The following is a 10,561-nucleotide window of genomic DNA, read 5'->3' as shown; positions in this document are numbered from 1 at the left end:
GGCAGGAGAACTTGCTGCACACACAAGAATAAGAATAAGAAGGAAAGTCCCACCTCCGGGACGGTTTGAAGGTATGAGGGGACACATTTTCTAAGTGTTTAGTTCAGCGTGGGCAAGGAGAATAACTAAAAGAGCCACTTTGTCCAAATGCAGCATTAGTGCTGCACAAGGTGGCTCTTTCAGTTACAAACGCCTGGGGGGACAGGTTCCCTATAATTTCTGTTGTAGTGTCAGCGTGGAGGTAGCAGGACACATTGCCGGATACACATCAGGGGAGCAGCTGACATTACTGAACCCCAATAACACAGCAGCAAGTGTTGACTGTGCAAAAGGCACTTCCGGGCAGCAACTGGTGGTTTTGGAGCCCAGGGTCAATGCAAGAAACTGGCAGGAGAACTTGCCGCACACACAGCATTTGAACAGCTGGCGTTACTGAACCCCAGTAACAGAGGAGCAACTGTTGACTGTGCGGACAGCACTTCCGGGCAGCAACTGGTGGTGTTGGAGCCCAGGGTCAATGCTAGAAGCAGAGTGTAGGCCGAGGCCTAATTGAAGCTAGTTTAATATCTGATCTAGTCTTAGTGTGGAGGGAGCAGGAGAACTCGCTGCACACACAGCAGGGGAACAGCTGGCGTTACTGAACCCTGCTAACACATGAGCGAGTGTTTTTCTCTGTGCAGACAGCACTTCCGGGCAGCAACTGGCAGTGTTGGAGCCCAGGGTCAATGCAAGAAACTGGCAGGAGAACTTGCCGCACACACAGCAGAGGAACAGCTAGCGTTACTGAACCCCAATAACAGAGGAGCAACTGTTGACTGTGCGGACAGCACTTCCGGGCAGCAACTGGCGGTGTTGGAGCCCAGGGTTAATGCTAAAAGCAGAGTGAAGGCCGAGGCCTAATTGGAGCTAGTTTAATATCTGATGTAGTCTTAGTGTGGAGAGAGCAGGAGAACTTGCTGCTCACACAGCAGGGGAACAGCTGTCGTTACTGAACCCCACTAACACATGAGCGAATGTTTTTTTCTGTGCAGACAACACTTTCTGGCAGTGTTGGAGCCCAGGCTCAATGCAAGAAACTGGCAGCAGAATTTGCTGCATACACAGCAGAGGAACAGCTGGCGTTACTGAACCCCAATAACAGAGGAGCAAATGTTGACTGTGCGGACAGCACTTCCGGGCAGCAACTGGCGGTGTTGGAGCCCAGGGTCAATGCTAGAAGCAGAGTGTAGGCCGAGGCCTAATTGGAGCTAGTTTAATATCTGATGTAGTCTTAGTGTGGAGGGAGCAGGAGAACTTGCCGCACACACAGCAGGGGAACAGCTGGCGTTACTGAACCCCACTAACACGTGAGCGAGTGTTTTTCTCTGTGCAGACAGCACTTCCAGGCACCAACTGGCGATGTTGGAGCCCAGGGTCAATGCAAGAAACTGGCAGGAGAACTTGCCGCACACACAGCAGGGGAACAGCTGGCGTTACTGAACCCCCAAAACAGAGGAGCAACTGTTGACTGTGTGGACAGCACTTCCAGACAGCAACTGGTGGTGTTGGAGTCCAGGGTCAATGCTAGAAGCAGATTGTAGGACGAGGCCTAATTGGAGCTAGTTTAATATCTGATGTAGTCTTAGTGTGGAGGGAGCAGGAGAACTTGCCGCACACACAGCAGGGGAGCAGCTGTTATTATTGAACCCCATTAATACATGAGTGAGTGTTTTTCTCTGTGCAGACAGCACTTCCGGGCAGCAACTGGTGGTGTTGGAGCCCAGTGTCAATGCTAGAAGCTGAGTGTAGGCCGAAGCCTATTTGGAACTAGTTTAATTTCTGATTTAGTCTTAGTATGGAGGGAGCAGGAGAACTTGCTGCACACACTGCAGGGGAACAGCTAGCGTTACTGAACCCCACTAACACATGAGCGAGTGTTTTTCTCTGTGCAGAGCGCACTTCCGGGCAGCAACTGGCAGTGTTGGAGCCCAGGGTCAATGCAAGAAACTGGCAGGAGAACTTGCTGCACACACAGCAGGGGAACAGCTGGCGTTACTGAACTCCAATAACAGAGGAGCAACTGTTGACTGTGCGGACAGCACTTCCAGGCACCAACTGGCAGTGTTGGAGCCCTGGGTCAATGCAAGAAACTGGCAGGAGAACTTGTTGCACACACAGCAGGGGAAAAGCTGGCGTTACTGAACCCCAATAACAGAGGAGCAACTGTTGACTGTGCGGACAGCACTTCTGGGCAGCAACTGGTAGAGTTGGAGCCCAGGGTCAATTCTAGAAGCAGATTGTAAGCCGAGCCCTAAATGGAGTTAATTTAATATCTGATGTAGTCTTAGTGTGGAGGGAGCAGGAGAACTTGCTGCACACACAGCAGGGGAGCAACTGGCGTTACTGAACCCCACTAACACGTGAGCGAGTGTTTTTCTCTGTGCAGACAGCACTTTCGGGCAGCAACTGGTGGTGTTGGAGCCCAGGGTCAATGCAAGAAACTGGCAGGAGTACTTGCCACACACACAGCACGGGAACAGCTGGCGTTACTGAACCCCAATAACAGTGGATCAACTGTTGACTGTGTGGACGCACTTCTGGGCAGCAACTGGCGGTGTTGGTGCCCAGGGTCAATGCTAGAAGCATAAAGTAGGCCGAGGCCTAATTGGAGCTAGTTTAATATCTAATGTAGTCTTAGTGTTGAGGAAGCAGGAGAACTTGCCACACACACAGCAAGAGAACAGCTGGCGTCACTGAACCCCACTAACACATGAGCAAGTGTTTTTCTCTGTGCAGACAGCACTTCCAGGCAGCAACTGGCGGTGTTGGAGCCCAGGGTCAATGCAAGAAACTGGCAGGAGAACTTGCCGCACACACAGCAGGTGAACAGCTGGCGTTACTGAACCCCAATAACAGATGAGCAACTGTTGACTGTGCAGACAGCACTTCTGAGCACCAACTGGCGGTGTTGGAGCCCAGGGTCAATGCTAGAAGCAGAGTGTAGGCCGAGGCCTAATTGGAGCGAGTTTAATATCTGAAGTCGTGTGAGTGTGGAGATAGCAGGAGCAATTGCCGGATACACAGCAGGGGAGCAGCTGACGTTACTGAACCCCACTGACACAGGAACGAGTGTTTTTCTCTGTGCAGACAGCACTTCCGAGCACCAACTAGTGCTGAAGCCCAGGGTCAGGCATGGTGTAGGCCGAGGCCTAATTGGAGAAAGTTTAATATCTGAAGTCGTGTGGGTGTGGGGATAGCAGGAGCAATTACCGAATACACAGCAGGGGAGCAGCTGACGTTACTAAACCCCACTAACACAGGAGCGAGTGTTTTTCTCTGTGCAGACAGCATTTCTGAGCACTAACTGGCGGTGTTGGAGCCCATGGTTAATCATGGTCTAGGCCGAGGCCTAATTGGAGCAAATTAATATCTGGAGTCGTGTGAGTGTGGAGATAGAAGGTGCAATTGCCGGATACACAGCAGGGAGCAGCTGACATTACTGAACCCCAAAAACATGGCAGCAAGTGTTGACTGTGCAGACCGCACTTCCAAGCAGCAACTGGTGGTGTTGGAGCCCAGGGTATCCAGGAGAAGCAGAGTGTAGGCCGAGGTGTAATTGGAGCAATTTGAAAGGGAACCTTTAACCCCCAGGCATTAGTAACTGAAAGAGCCACCTTGTGCAGCAGTAATGCTGCACAAGGAAAAGGTGGCTCTTTTAGTTATGCTCCTTGCGCACGCTGAACTAAGCACTTATTAAATGAGTCCCCTCATACCGTGAAACCGTCCCGGAGGTGGGACTTTCCTTCGTAATGAGATGCAGCACAGCCGGCATTCATATACCCTTGGCGCTGGGCGCCGCCTCCTCAGCGTTGTTTGAATCTGTCCCAGAGCCTGTGCTATTATGGTAAACCTTGGGCATGCGCAGTTAGCGATGCCTGTGTTCTGACATCATTTGGTGTCAGGCTAACTGCGCCTGTGCAGTCGCGCTGCCCGAGATCATGACCCGCAGTGTCTTCTGATTTATTCACACTGTGGGCTAGGATTCATGGGCATGCGCAGTGCATATCTGCCGCAGGTGGTGTACTAACAGACCATTGCATGTGACTATCCTCCGATAACGTTGACTGGCTGGGGGGGACAGGTTCCCTTTAATTTCTGTAGTAGTGTGGAGGTAGCAGGAGCAATTGCTGGATACACAGCAGGGGATAAGCTGACGTTACTGAAACCCAATAACACTGGGTCATGTGTTGACTGTGCAGACAGCACTTCTGAGCAGCAACTGGTGGTGTTGCAGCCTAGGGATTACAGTCCAGATGGTAGAAACATGAACACAACAGGAGACCTGGATACTTTTGCCAACCAAGTATTTAATCTGTAAGAGGAGTGGTGGCAAATTCCTGCTAGATCCAGGCCTTGTTCATTTTCAGAAAAGTAAGCCGGTCAACGTTATCGGAGGATAGTTGCATGCGACGGTCTGTTATTACACCACCTGCGGCACTAGAGACAAGTTCCAATAATACACTAGCAGCAGGGCAACCAGCACCTCCAATGCATACTGGCTAAGCTCTGGCCATGTATCTAGCTTAGAGACCCAAAACTTGAAGGGGGAAGAGCCGTGTGGGAGTACACTGAGAGGGCAAGACATGTAGTCTGTCACCATCTGACAGAAACGTTGCCTCCTGCTGACTGGAGCCGTCTGTGATGGTGTAGACATTTGTGGCGGGCACACAAAAGTTTGCAACATACTGGACTTGCCTTGTGCTGAGGCATTGCTTCTGCTCCCTGTTTGTGCTGAGCTTCCTCCACTACCTCGACGCACTGAGCTGCTTTGTAAAGCACTAGCAGCACTGCTCTCAGTTGGACCGGAGAAGATGATGGAATGCACCAGTGTGTCTTGGTACTACCGCATTTTATGCCCCCGGTTCAACGGTGTTATGAGGCTTTGTAAGTTGACCCGGTAGCGTGGATCTAGGAGGGTGTACACCCAATAATCAACCGTGTTGAGATTGTGGGCGATGCGGTGGTCGTTTCTCAGGCGGTCGTTTCTCAGGCACTGCAGCATGAAATCAACCATGTGCTGCAGACTGCCAACTGGCCAAGAAACGATGTCCCCTGCTTTAGGCGTGATCTCTGCCTGCTTTGCATCACCCCACCCTCGCGCTACATACTGACTACTGTAGTATTGTGTAACTCCCTCCTCTGGAAAGATGTCTTCCTCCTCCATTGACTCCTCCTCATCCTCCTCACAAAGTGTCCCCTGACTAGGCCTTTGTGAGGAACCACGTCGCTCAGACTGTCCAGAAGCAGATGGCATTTGTGACTCCTCATCCTCCACCTCTTCCACAACCTCATCCCTTAGTGCTTGCAGTGTTATTTCAAGCAGGCAGATGAGGGGGACAGTCATGCTGACTAGTGCATCATCTGCACTCGCCATCCGTATGGAATCATCGAAGGCATGCAAAACCTGGCAGATGTCCTTCATAGTGGCCAACTCAGTGGTTGTGAATGGCACGCAGTGCGACTTCTTTGCGCCTGATGCAGCTGGAACTCCATTACTGCTGGCTGCTGCTCACACAACTGCTCCAACATATGTAACGTTGAATTCCACCTGGTGGGTAGGTCACATATGATGCGATGTTCCGGATGGTGGAATCGGCACTGCAGAGCTGCAAGGCGCGATCTTGCCATGCTGGAACGCCACAAATAAGTGCACTCTAGGCGGACCTTGTGCAGCAGTGCATCAAGATCTGGACAGTCCCTCAAAAAACTCTGCACGACCAAGTTGAGCACATGTGCCAGACATGGGATGTGAGTGAGATTGCCTAGGGCCAGAGCTGCCACCAGATTTCAGCCATTGTCACACACTTCCATGCCTGGCTGAAGATTCGCTGGCACAAACCACACGTCGCTCTACTGCTTGATGGCATTCCAGAGCTCCTGCGCTGTGTGGCTTCAATTCCCCAAAGAAATTAATTTCAGTACGGCCTGTTGACGTTTGGCCATGGCTGTGCTCATATCGGTCGTAACAGGTAAGCATTCACGGGTCAAGGTGGAGGTAGACCGTGACAGCTCCTGCAGCGATGATTCAGAGGAACTGGAGTATGAGGAGGAGGCAATGTGAACAGACTGGATTCCTGCAATCCTTGGAGTTGGCAAAACACGTACAGCGCCACTCACCAGATCTGTACCCAGCTCCACAACATTGACCCAATGGGCAGTGAGGGAAAGGTATCGTCCCTGTCCATGGTGACTGGTCCACGCATCGGTGGTGAGGTGGACCTTGCTACTGATGGCGTTTAGTAGCGCATGTTTAATGTTTCCCTCCACATGCATTTGCAGGGCAGGGACGACTTGCCTGCTGAAATAAAAGTGGCTGGGCACGTTGTATTGTGGGTCTGCCAATGCCATCAAGTTACGGAAGGTGTCAGTCTCCACCAGCCTGAATGACAGTATTTCAAGGGACAGTAGTTTTGCAATGCCTGCATTCAGAGCCTGTGCTTGTGGGTAGTTTGCAGAGAATGGCAGCCTTTTCTCCCATGCCTGTGCTACCGATGGCTGTAGACTGGGCTGAGAGTGGGAGGATGACTGGGAAAGTGGTGCTGTGGGTGGATTTACACTGGGTATGTGGACAACAGTGCCAGAGGTTCTTCCATTGCGATCCTGTGAGGAAGCAGAACCAGCTGTGTGTGAGCTGGAGGAAGAGGCTACAACACAAGCTGAAGAGGTGGTAGGTGCCACTGTTGGTTGGCCTAGGTCTTCAGTGTGTTTTTGTAAATCCACCACGTGCTTGGTCCGCACATGTTTCCACATATTTGTGCTATTGAGGTTGCTGACACTTTTCCCTCTTTTGACTTTCTGATGACACAGCTTGCACAGCTGCAACTGTGTCAAAAAAGAACCAGGCACTGCAAGTCTTGGGAGCACCCATTTTGGCTTTTGGAAGAGGCATGCTCCTAATGGGTGCCGAAGTGGAGGCTACAGGCAACGCAGTCTTCCCCCTCCCTCTCCCTCTTTGGGCCGTTCGGGGAATCTCTTCCTTAGAGCTGCTCCCACCACCTTCCTGTACCTCACACCATGATGGATCAAGGACCTCATCATCTACACTACCCTCTTCAACCAACTGCTTCTCCTGGGTAGTCTTGGCAGCACAGTATGCACCAGAAAGTGGCATCTGAGTCTCATCATCAGATGCGTACTGAGGTGTGCTGACTGGAGGCACTGGCCCACCCGCCTCTTCAGATTCAGAGAGACAAAGCTGTTGGGCATCACTGCATACTGCCTCTTCTTCCCTTTCTCAAATGCTGCTTGGCTGGCCCCCTCTTTCCAAGCCAAGAAATTCAGAGAACAGAAGTAGAGATGGCTCCTGTCCTGGGCTCTCTGACTGCCTGGGTAATTTGGCAGGTGGTGAAGAGACAGATGGGTGCTCTCCAGTGCTCTGTGCCTGAGAAGATGTGGCACTAATTGAAGTCAATGCGTTAGCTGCCATCCATCCGACAACGGCTTCAATTTGTTCATCCCGCAGCAGCGGGGTACGGCGATCTCCTACAAAGCTGCGCATGAAGGACTGTTCCCTGCTGAAACTGGGGGATGATGAGACACCGGTGCCCGCAGCAGGTACAGAATCCCCACGTCCTCTCCCTGCTCCACACCCATGACCACATGCCTTACTCCCTGCCTTCTTCATCTTGGTAAACTGATACAGATAGGCAGAAAAGTACTAAGGGCTTAGTGTGCTTATTTCTGAACAGCTCCAAACAGGTATAAGAAACACTAATTTTCTAAAGTGTGGACTAGACTTTAATATGAGCTAATGTGGCCTACACAACTGTAAAGTGGAGTGTTTGGTGAACTTTATTAACTTTTTCTTTTTTTCGCAGAACAGACTACAGAGTGAGCTGCACTCAGACAAAGACCGTGCAGACAGCTGTGAACACACTGCAAGGCCAAAAAAAGCTCCTCTATGTAATCTTATATAGTGTTTTTCCACAATCTAGCAGAATATGGGTTGAAACCCACTAATAGGCTAAATTTAAAAAATTGTGCAGCAGGCAGCACTAATTGAAAAAAGGACAATGGAACAGTATGAGGCAGTGACGCACTCTGAGCTGACTACAACTGGCTGTGGCGGCAGAACAGACTACAGAGTGAGCTGCACTCACACACAGACCGTACAGACAGCCGTGAATGGCACTGTAATGGCCAAAAGAAGCTCCTCTATGTAATCCTATATAGTGTTTTTCCACAATCTAGCAGGATACGGATGGAAACCCACCAATAGGAGAAAAACAGGAAAAATGTGCTGCAGGCAGCACTAATGCAAAACAGGACAATGGAACAGTATGGGGCAGTGATGCACGCTGAGGTGACTACAACCAGCGATGGATGTAGAACAGACAGCAGCGTGAGCTGCACTCACACAGAGACCTTGCAGACAGCTGTGAACAGCGCTGCAAGGCAAAAACAAGGTTCTCACACAGCGGTTGCTAAATTAGCCTGGGTAAAGCACAATGAAGCAAATCGCTATCTCTAAACTGGCCCTCAGTCAGAACACAGCGTCCTCTCCCTAACTGAATTCACATCAGAGTGAACCCAAAATGGCTGCGGCGACTTTTGTAGTGCATCATGACATCATTTAACCCCTTAGCGACCGCCGATACGCCTTTTAACGGCGGCCGCTAAGGGTACTTAAACCACAGCGCCGTTAATTAAAGGCGCTGTGGAAAAAGTGTATAGCGCCCCCCAGAGTCGGATTTTCTTTGGGGTCTCGGCTGCCGGGGGTAGCCGAGACCCCAGAGAACATGATTCGGGGGGTTATGTACCCACCCTGCATTTGCGATCGCCGGTAATTAACCGTTTACCGGCGATCGCAAAAAAAAAAAAAAACGCGATCTCTTTTTAATTTCTCTGTCCTCCGATGTGATCGCACATCGGACAACAGAGAAAAGGGGTCCCAGGTGGCCTCCCAATACTTACCTAGCTCCCCCGGTGCTCCTCGTGTCTCCCGGTGGACGCCGCCATCTTCAAAATGGCGGGCGCATGCGCAGTGCGCCCGCCGGCCGGCCCCGCGAGAATCTTTGGGGTCTTGGCTGCCGGGGGTAGCCGAGACCCCAAAGAGCATGATCGGGGTCGGTTTTAGCGACCCCTGTTTTGCGATCGCCGGTAATTAACTGTTTACCGGCGACCGCAAAAAAAAAAAAAAAAGTAAACTGTAATTCTCTGTCCTCTGATGTGATCGCACATCAGAGGACAGAGAAATAGGGGGATTCGGGGACCCTATTATACTCACCTGTGTCCCTGGATCCTCTTGCTGCTCCTCCTGGCCGCCGGCAGAAGAAAATGGCAGGCGCATGCGCAGTGCGCCCGCCATCTGTCTCCATCTGCTGGCCGGCAGGAGAACAGCAGTTGGGGCTAAAAGTAGGGTTAGGGTTAGGGTTAGGGGTAGGGTTAGGGTTAGGGTTAGGGGTAGGGCTAGGGTTAGGGGTAGGGTTAGGGGTAGGGTTAGGGTTAGGGTTAGGGGTAGGGTTAGGTTTAGGGGTAGGGGTAGGGTTAGGGGTAGGGTTAGGGGTAGGGTAAGGGGTAGGGTTAGGGCTAGGGTTAGGGTTAGGGTTAGGGGTAGGGCTAGGGGTAGGGCTAGGGTTAGGGTTAGGGCTAAGGTTAGGGCTAGGGTTAGGGCTAGGGTTAGGGTTAGGGCTAGGGTTGGGGCTAAATTTAGGGTTAGGGTTGGGGCTAAATTTAGGATTAGGCTTCTTTCACACTTACGTCGGTACGGGGCCGTCGCAATGCGTCGGCCCGACATACCGACGCACATTGTGAAAATTGTGCACAACGTGGGCAGCAGCTGTAGTTTTTCAATGCATCCGCTGCCCAATCTATGTCCTGGGGAGGAGGGGGCGGAGTTACGGCCACGCATGCGCGGTCAGTAATGGCGGATGCGACGTACAAAAAAAGTTTCATTGAACTTTTTTTGTGCCGACGGTCCGCCAAAACACAACTGATCCAGTGCACGACGGACGCGACGTGTGGCCATCCGTCACGATCCATCGGCAATACAAGTCTAAAAACGCAAAAAATGCGTCCTGCGGGCACATTTGCAGGATCCGTTTCTTGTCCAAAACGACGGATTGCGACGGAATGCCAAACGACGCAAGTGTGAAAGTAGCCTTAGGGCTAGGGTTAGGGTTGGGGCTAAAGTTAGGGCTAGGGTTGGGGCTAAAGTTAGGGTTAGAGTTGGGATTAGGGTTAGGGTTTGGATTAGGGTTGGTATTAGGGTTAGGGTTGGCATTAGGGTTACGCTTGGGATTAGGGTTAGGTTTGGGATTAGGGTTGAGATTAGGATTAGGGGTGTGTTGGATTTAGGGTTTTGATTAGGGTTATGGTTAGGGTTGACATTAGGGTTGTTTTGGGGTAAGGGTTGTGATTATGGTTAGGGTTAGTGATTAGGATTAGGGTTGAGCGACCTTGACCTTTTAAGAGTCGAGTCGTGTTTCGCGAAACCCGACTATCTTAGAAGTCGAGTCGAGTGGAATCGGCCGATTATGGCGAAAAGTCGGGTATCGCCCGAAACACGAAACCCAATGCAAGT

The sequence above is a fragment of the Ranitomeya imitator genome, chromosome 4, assembly GCF_032444005.1.
Source record: "Ranitomeya imitator isolate aRanImi1 chromosome 4, aRanImi1.pri, whole genome shotgun sequence".
Classification (NCBI taxonomy): domain Eukaryota; kingdom Metazoa; phylum Chordata; class Amphibia; order Anura; family Dendrobatidae; genus Ranitomeya; species Ranitomeya imitator.
The sequence above is the reverse complement of the archived record's forward strand: the minus strand, read 5'-3'. Positions refer to the sequence as shown.